Genomic DNA, 9,820 nt, shown 5'->3' on the forward strand with positions numbered 1-9,820 from the left:
TCGGACGTAATATTCTTGTTTCCTTTTTTGACCTAATGTGTTTCTCGGACACAATATTCTTGTTCGCTAAGTAGGCTTGATGTGTTCGTTGGACACAACATTTTTGTTCATCAAGTAGGCAACATCTGTTTGTCGGACGCAATATTCTTATTCTCTGGCTAGAAATATTTGTTCACTCAACGCAATATTTCATGTTCGCTAAGTAGACAACATGTGTTCCTCAAGCTCAATATTCTTGTTCTTTTGTCTTACACGTGGAGTTTGAAACTAGCAGTGAAATGCCCCAAAATCTATGGTAACCCCCTTTTTCTCTTTTGTCCCAGTTGCAAATAGGGTCGCAACTGACCTTTATCGCTAGTTGCAAGTGCGGTTGCAACTTTAGGAGAAATGCACCAAAATCCATGCTAAACCCTATTTTATCTCTTCATCCAAGTTGCAAGTGGGTTGCAACTGACATTTATTGCCTAGTTGCAAGTGGAGTTGCAACTGAGGAAAATGCTTCGGAAATCCACGCTAAACCCTAATTCATGTTTTGTCCTAGTTCCAAGTGGGGTCGCAACTGACCTTCGTTGCCCAGTTGCAAGTGGGGTTGCAACTGGGAGAAAAATAGATTTGAATCCGCGCTAAACCCTATTTCTCCTTACCTTACCCAGTTGCTAGTGGAGTTGCAATTGAGAGAGCTTAGAATCTATGATAAACCCCTTTTTTGTCTTTGTCTCGGTTGCAAGTGGGGTCTCAACTAACCTTTATTGTTCAGTTGCAAGTGGATTCGCAACTAAGAGATAAATACTCTAAAATCCGTATTAACCCCAAATTTATTTTTATCTCAATTGCAAGTGGGGTCATAACTGACCTTTGTTTCCCAGTTGCACGTGGAGTTGCAACCGAGAGATAAGTGCTCCAGAATTAATGCGTTCTAACCCCGAATTCCTCTTTGCCCTAGTTTCAAGTTGGGTCAAAACTGACCTTTTTGTTGCCCAGTTACAAGTGGAGTTGCAACTGAGAGAGAAATGCTCCAGAATCCGTGCTAACCCCGAATTTCATTTTGTCCCAGTTGCAAGTAGGGTCGCAACTGACATTGATTGCCTACTTGCAAGTGAAGTTGCAACCGAGAGATAAATGGTCCGGAAACCATGTAAACCCTGAATTTCTATTTATCCCTGTTTCAAGTGGGGTTGCAATTGACCATTGTTGCACAATTGCAGGTGGAGTTGCAACTAAACTTTGTTGCCTAGTTGCACATGGAGTTGCAACAGAGACATAAATGGTCCGAAAACAATGCAAACCCCGAATTTCTAATTATCCTAGTTTCAAGTGGGTTCGCAATTTACCTTTGTTGCACAATTGCAGGTGGAGTTGCAACTGAACTTTGCTGCCCAGTTGCAAGTTGCACAATTGCAGGTGGAGTTGCAACTGAACTTTGTTGCCCCGTTGCAACTGAGAGAGAAATCTTCCGGAATCCACGTTGACCCCGAATTTACTCTTCGTCTCAATTGCAAGTGGGGTTGCAACCGAGAGAGAAATTATCTGAAATCTGTGGTAACCCGTATTTCACTGGTATCCCAGTCCAAGTGAGGTCCTAATTGATTTTTGGTGCCCAATTGCAAGTGGAGTTGCAATTTACAACTGATGGATAAATGTTTTGGAATCTGCGCTAAACTTTTTTCTTGTCTTTGTCCCAATTGTAATTGGGGTCAAAACTAGGACCTTAATTCCGTTTTGTCCCACCAGCAAGATTGCAACCGTAGAGGAATGTGGTTCTTTTTTGAATTTGGATTATTTTTTGAATTTGAATCATTTTTTGCCTGCATGAAAACCATTTAACAGTGTCCATTTTTAAATAATGAACAATTCCCAAATCCTGACATTTTTTAGAAATTTTATTTCCTGTGAACAGTTTTAAATTTGGAACATCTTTGTAGTGAACTTTTTATTAATATGAACCTTTTTTAAGCAGTGTACAATCTTATTTTTGGCTTTTTTAAAGCTGGCTCGCTGATGGATTTTCTCCTCCAGTGTTTCATTAGCCAATCGTTGCCTTAGTGTTTTTGCATTCAGCTAGCTTGTTTCTCGTATTAGCAGCACCTCACGTTAACATAGACCGCCACCTTGATTTCTTGCTGCTGCTCCACTGAACCTTGGCTAGGTCAACGCATGCATGTGACAGAGCAGCAACGGCACCACACATTAACGCCACCACCCGGCCTCGTTTTTTGACGACAAAGTGGCGCCACGCGTCAGACGCGCTAGGCTGGGCTTATCCAGGACGGGCGAGCGGTCGTCCGAGGCAACAAGTGGCAATTTTGACAAACTAAAGGTGCTGATGTCATTCTACCGAGAGCTAACCCTAACCCAAAAAAGCCAAGAAAAAGTTCCGTGGTGCATCACAATTCTTGGCAAATAACTAGAGATCTTTTTTTTTTGCCAAATTACTAGAGATCTTTTTTAGATAAAAGGCAAATTTTATTGCCCGACTTTAACTTAATAAAGCCCAGGATCACACGAGTTCGGAGATAATACAGTGGTCATACATGCTGCGGCATACAGCTTAGCCAAAGGTGAGACAACACTAGGTAAAACAAACTAGATAGCATCACTCCAAAAGGAGGAGACAAGATCAGTGCCAGGCGCAGCAGCGAGAAAGATGGCGAAAGTGGACGATGGCCGCGCCGCAGAGCTTCAGAGCTTCAGCTTCTTGGTTTCATGGACGCGTAGAGCTCCCGTAGCTTGCGCTCCATCCAGTCCAGCCCTTCCCTTTCCAGTCCGTTGAACTTGAGCCTCCAGAGCTGCAGAAAAATCACAGTTTTGTATATAATGTCAGCTGGGTGGTTAATCACTTTTTTCTCAATGGTAAGCTTATTGCGAATTGTCCAGAGCGCCCACGATTGGGCAAGGAACAGAGCCCACAGAATACGACGAGAACAGCCAGCAAAACTAGAAAGGATAGCATGGAATTGAGGGAAATTGGCCGACCTCCAGTTACACCCCAGTAACTGCCGCAGAACTGCCCAAACGAACTTAGCTGGCGAGCATGAGAAGAAGATGTGCGTCGCATCCTCTGGGGCTCCACAGAGCGCACACCCTCCAGATGCAGGGCCGTGACGAGTAGCAATCTGGAGGCTAGTAGGGAGTCTGTCTAAAGCCATCTGCCAGGAGAAGATCTTTATTTTTAATGGGACCTTGGATTCCCACATGTCTTTGAAGTGTGCCACCGACGCGCCCTGGGAGAGCTTGAAGTATAGGGATTTTACAGAAAAATTTCCAGAGTTCTCCAAGTGTCATCTGATCTGATCCTTTCCATGAGCCAAAGCAACATCGTCGACCATGTCGCATAGGTCTCTCCACTGAGTGGTGCAAACCTGGTCGAAAGCTCGGCGAAACCGGATGGCTAAGCCTTCCCCTTGAAGAGCCTGAGCCACCGAAATTGCCTCATTATCACAAATGGCAAAAAGTGCCGGGAAAGCCTCTTTAAGAGGCCTTGTATCGATCCACCAATCAAGCCAGAAGTTGGTGCGAGCCCCGTCCCGCACCAAGTGCTTCGCGCCAACTTTGAAGAGGTGTTTAACCTTGTGCAGGCTCTTCCAGAATGGCGATCCCCCTTGCCAAGAGCCGCTGAAGATGTCGTCGGCGTCGCGGTACTTAGCTCTGATCAACCTGGCCCAGATATTGTCTTCCTCATGATACAATCTCCAAATCCATTTTAGGAGAAGGGCTTGGTTCATTTTCTTTGTGTTTAGAAGTCCAAGGCCTCCGACCTCTTTCGGTCTACAAACGGTGGGCCAATTGACCAAATGGTATTTGCGTTTTGGTCCAGCACCTTCCCAGAAAAACTTGGACCTATGTGAGTCAAACCTTGCATGGATCCCATCATGCAGTAAAAACAGGCCCATGGCAAACATTGGAAGGCTGTCCAAACATGCATTGGAAAGAATTAGCCGCCCACCCGAGGACAGTAATTTTCCAAGCCAGGGTTCAATCTTTCCAGCCAATTTCCTTACAAGGCAAAACCATTGCTCCAAAGTCAATTTCCGGTCAGAAATGGGCAGCCCGAGATAGATGAAGGGGAAGGCTCCAAGCTTGCAGTTGAGCTTGTTGGCAATCCGGCAGCTGGGACCCCTGAGGTTGTCCCATGACGATTACCTCACTCTTATGGTAGTTGATTTTCAGTCCCGACATGTCTTCAAAGCACATAAGCAGGAACTTCAGGTTTGCAATGTCTTCCTCGGAATTTTGAATCAGGATGAGCGTGTCGTCCGCATACTGCAGGTGAGAGACTCCCCCGGGAATCAGGTGCGGGACTAACCCATGGATGTGGCCCGCTCTCCCGGCGGCACAAAGGATAGTGGAGAGCGCCTCTCCAATGAAGTTAAATAACAGCGGAGAGAGTGGATCCCCTTGTCTCAACCCTCGCTTGTTACGGAAGAATGGGCCAATCTCCCCGTTGATCGAGATGGCAGTCTGTCCTCCAGACACCAACTGAGCGATACGGTGGATGTACCCCTCGTCAAAGCCTTTTCCTCGAAGCACCTCAGCAAGAAAATCCCAGTTCACACGGTCATACGCTTTTTCGAAGTCGAGCTTGAGCAGAATCCCTCCCAGCTTCTTGGACCTGATCTCATGAATAATCTCAATGAGAGCCAGAGGCCCATCGAGGATGTTTCTACCCTTTATGAAAGGAGTCTGGTTTGGGCTGATGATTCTGTTGGCCACCGGGTCAAGGCGTGTCGCGTAAGCTTTGGACACAATCTTGAAGATGACGTTGATGAGTGCTATAGGTCTAAACTGGGTAATCTGGTCCGCTCCCGGGACCTTGGGGATGAGGGACAAGATACCAAAGTTTAGGCGGGCAATGTCTATGCGCCCCAGCACAAAGTCATTGAGGATGTGTAGGACTCCCTTTTTGACCAAGGGCCAGAAAGATTTGAAGAAGATCACCGAGCGGACCATCCGGGCCCGGGGCCGTGTTCGTTTTCATCTCATTGACAATGCTGTCCAACTCTTCTTCAGTGAAAGTGAGGGCCAGATTAGTGTTTTCCTACTGAGACACCCTTTGATGGACCGGCCAAGCTTCAGGCGCCAACCCGCGGCCCCTAGCTGCATTTGTGCCTAACAACTGCCGGTAGAACTCGTAGGCGTGCTCTTGTATCGCCCTGTGATCCGTGATTGGGCCTTGAGGAGTGTTAAGGACCGAGATGTGGCATTTGCGTCGACGACCGTTGATGGCGTGTATTTCACACGTTCGTTGGGCAACCCCAAGAGGAAGGTATGATGCGCACAGCAGCAAGTTTTCCCTCAGAAAGAAACCAAGGTTTATCGAACCAGGAGGAGCCAAGAAGCACGTTGAAGGTTGATGGCGGCGGGATGTAGTGCGGCGCAACACCGAGGGATTCGGCGCCAACGTGGAACCTGCACAATACAACCAAAGTACTTTGCCCCAACGAAACTGTGAGGTTGTCAATCTCACCGGCTTGCTGTAACAAAGGATTAACCGAATTGTGTGGAAGATGATTGTTTGCAGAGAAAATAGTAAAACAAGTATTGCAGCAGATTTGTATTTCAGTATTAAAAGAATGGACCGGGGTCCATGATGTCTACGGGAGCTTCTATTCTTGTAGACAGTGTTGGGCCTCCAAGAGCAGAGGTTTGTAGAACAGCAGCAAGTTTCCCTTAAGTGGATACCCAAGGTTTATCGAACTCAGGGAGGAAGAGGTCAAAGATATCCCTCTCATGCAACCACTGCAACCACAAAGCAAGAAGTCTCTTGTGTCCCCAACACACCTAATAGGTGCACTAGTTCGGCAAAGAGATAGTGAAATACAGGTGGTATGAATAAGTAGTAGCAACGGCGAGAAAAGTGCTCGCCCGGGACGGTAAACAAGCGGTAGTGATGCGACGGTAGTAACGCAGCGGTAGTAAACAAGCGGTAGTGCGCGGTAGTAACGCGCGGTAGTAAACAAGCGGTAGTAACTCAGCGGTATTTAGGAACAAGGCCTAGGGATTACACTTTCACTAGTGGACACTCTCAACATTGATCACATAACGAGAACGAGATAAATGCATACTCTACACTTTTGTTGGATGATGAACACATTGCGTAGGATTACACGAACCCTCAATGCCGGAGTTAACAAGCTCCACAATAATGCTCATGTTTAAGTAACCTTTAGTGTAAGATAGATCAACGAGACTAAACCAAGTACTAGCATAGCATGCACCTTTGTCACCTTCATGCATATGTAGGAGGAATAGATCACATCAATATTATCATAGCAATAGTTAACTTCTCAATCTACAAGAGATCATGATCATAGCATAAACCAAGTACTAACACGGTGCACGCCTTGTCACCTTTGCACACATGCGGGAGGAATAAACTACTTTAATAACAAATCACTAGAGTAGCACATAGATAAATTGTGATACAACATGCTGCAATCATAAAGAGATATAAATAAGCACTTCACTACACCATTCAACGGTGAATAAGTATTACGTGAAATCTAGCCTAAGAGACCCACACGGTGCACACACTTGTCACCTTTACACACGTGGGACTAGGAGTCTCCGGAGATCACGTAAGTAAAACTCACTTGACTAGCATAATGACATCTAGATTACAAGCATCATCATATGAATCTCAATCATGTAAGGCAGCTCATGAGATTATTGTATTGAACTACATAGGAGAGAGATGAACCACATAGCTACCGGTACGGCCCAGAGCCTCGATGGAGAACTACTCCCTCCTCATGGGAGCAGCGGCGGTGATGAAGATGGCGGTGGAGATGGCGGCGGTGTCGATGGAGAAGCCTTCAGGGGCACTTCCCCGCTCGGCGGGGTGCGGGAACAGAGATCCTGTCCCCCGGATCTTGGCTTCGCGATGGCGGCGGCTCACGGAAGGTTTACGTGGGTTTCGTCAATCGTCATAGGGTTTTACGATCCGGGGGGCTTTATATAGGCGGAGAGGCGGCGCGAGGAAGGTCGAAGGGGGCCCACACCCTAGGGGCGCGCCCCCTTGGCAGCGCCGGGGTGTGGTGTGGGGCCCCCGGGGCTCCCCTCTGGTCCTTCCGGGTGTTCGGATGCTTCCGGTGAAAATAGGAACTTGGGCGTTGATTTCGTCCGATTCGAGAATATTTCGTTACTAGGATTTACGAAACCAAAAACGAAGAAAACGAGAGCGGCACTTCGGCATCTTGTTAATAGGTTAGTTCCGAGAAAATGCACGAATATGACATAAAGTGTGCATAAAACATGTAGATAACATCAATAATGTGGCATGGAACACAAGAAATTATCGATACGTTGGAGACGTATCGGCATCCTAAGCTTAGTTACGCTCGTCCGAGCGAGTAAAAGCGATAACAAAGATAATTTACGGAGTGACATGCCATCATAAACTTGATCATACTATTTGTAAAGCATATGTAGAGAATGCAGCGATCAAAACAATGTGTATGACATGAGTAAACAAGTGAATCATAAAGCAAAGACTTTTCATGAATAGCACTTCAAGACAAGCATCAATAAGTCTTGCATAAGAGTTAACTCATAAAGCAATAATTCAAAGTAAAAGCATTGAAGCAACACAAAAGAAGATTAAGTTTCAGCGGTTGCTTTCAACTTGTAACATGTATATCTCATGGATAATTGTCAATGCAAAGCAATATAACAAATGCAATATGCAAATATGTAAGAATCAATGCACAGTTCACACAAGTGTTTGCTTCTTGAGATGGAGAGAAATAGGTGAGCTGACTCAACATTAAAAGTAAAAGAATGGTCCTCATAGAGGAAAAGCATCGATTGCTATATTTGTGCTAGAGCTTTGATTTTGAAAACATGAAACAATTTTGTCAACGGTAGTAATAAAGCATATGCATCATGTAAATTATATCTTACAAGTTGCAAGCCTCATGCATAGTGTACCAATAGTGCCCGCACCTTGTCCTAATTAGCTTGGACTACCTGGATTATCACCGCAATACATATGCTTTAACCAAGTTTCACAAGGGGTACCTCTATGCCGCTTTGTACAAAGGTCTAAGGAGAAAGCTCGCATTTGGATTTCTCGCTTTTGATTATTCTCAACTTAGACATCCATACAGGGACAACATAGACAACGAGATAATGGACTCCTCTTTTAATGCTTTAAGCATTTGAAAACAATTAATTCTTTTCTCATTAGAGATTTGAGGATATTTGTCCAAAACTGAAACTTCCACCATGAATCATGGCTTTAGTTAGCGGCCCAATGTTCTTCTCTCACAATATGCATGCTCAAACCATTCAACTCGGTGTAGATCGCCCTTACTTCGGACAAGACGAGACATGCATAGCAACTCACATGAAATTCAACAATGAGTTGATGGCGTTCCCCAGTAAACATGGTTATCGCACAACAAGCAACTTAATAAGAGATAAAGTGCATAAGTACATATTCAATACTACAATAGTTTTTAAGCTATTTGTCCCATGAGCTATATATTGCAAAGGTGAATGATGGAGTTTTAAAGGTAGCACTCAAGCAATTTACTTTGGAATGGCGGATAAATACCATGTAGTAAGGTAGGTATGGTGGACACAAATGGCATAGTGGTTGGCTCAAGTATTTTGGATGCATGAGAAGTATTCCCTCTCGATACAAGGTTTAGGCTAGCAAGGTTATTTGAAACAAACACAAGGATGAACGGTGCAGCAAAACTCACATAAAAGACATATTGAAAACATTATAAGACTCTACACCGTCTTCCTTGTTGTTCAAAACTCAATACTAGAAATTATCTAGACTTTAGAGAGACCAATTATGCAAACCAAATTTTAGCATGCTCTATGTATTCTTCACTAATAGGTGCAAAGTATATGATGCAAGAGCTTAAACATGAGCACAACAATTGCCAAGTATCACATTACCCAAGACATTATAGCAATTACTACATGTATCATTTTCCAATTCCAACCATATAACAATTTAACGAAGAGGAAACTTCGCCATGAATATTATGAGCTAAGAACACATGTGTTCATATGAACCAGCGGAGCGTGTCTCTCTCCCACACAAGCATGATGTAATCCAATTTATTCAAACAAAAACAAAAACAAAAGCACACAGAGCGCTCCAAGTAAAGCACATAAGATGTGACCGAATAAAAATATAGTTTCAAGAGAAGGAACATGATAATTTGTCGATGAAGAAGGGGATGCCTTGGGCATCCCCAAGCTTAAACGCTTGAGTCTTCTTGATATATGCAGGGATGAACCACGGGGCATCCCCAAGCTTAGACTTTTCACTCTTCTTGATCGTAGTATATCATCCTCCTCTCTTGACCCTTGAAAACTTCCTCCACACCAAACTCGAAACAACTCATTAGAGGGTTAGTGGACAATAAAAATTAACATGTTCAGAGGTGACACAATCATTCTTAACACTTCTGGACATTGCATAAAGCTACTTGGACATTAATGGATCAAAGAAATTCATCCAACATAGCAAAAGAGGCAATGCGAAATAAAAGGCAGAATCTGTCAAAACAGAACAGTCCGTAAAGATGGATTTTATTAGGCCACCAGACTTGCTCAAACGAAAATTCTCAAATTGAATGAAAGTTGCGTACATATCTGAGGATCACTCACGTAAATTGGCATAATTTTCTGAGTTACCTACAGGAGAATTAGACCCAGATTACGTGACGACAAAGAAATCTGTTTACTGCGCAGTAATCCAAATCTAGTACTTACTTTACTATCAAAGACTTTACTTGGCACAACAAAACACAAAACTAAGATAAGGAGAGGTTGCTACAGTAGTAAACAACTTCCAAGA

The sequence above is a fragment of the Lolium rigidum genome, chromosome 4 (assembly GCF_022539505.1).
Source record: "Lolium rigidum isolate FL_2022 chromosome 4, APGP_CSIRO_Lrig_0.1, whole genome shotgun sequence".
NCBI classification, from domain to species: Eukaryota; Viridiplantae; Streptophyta; class Magnoliopsida; order Poales; family Poaceae; genus Lolium; species Lolium rigidum.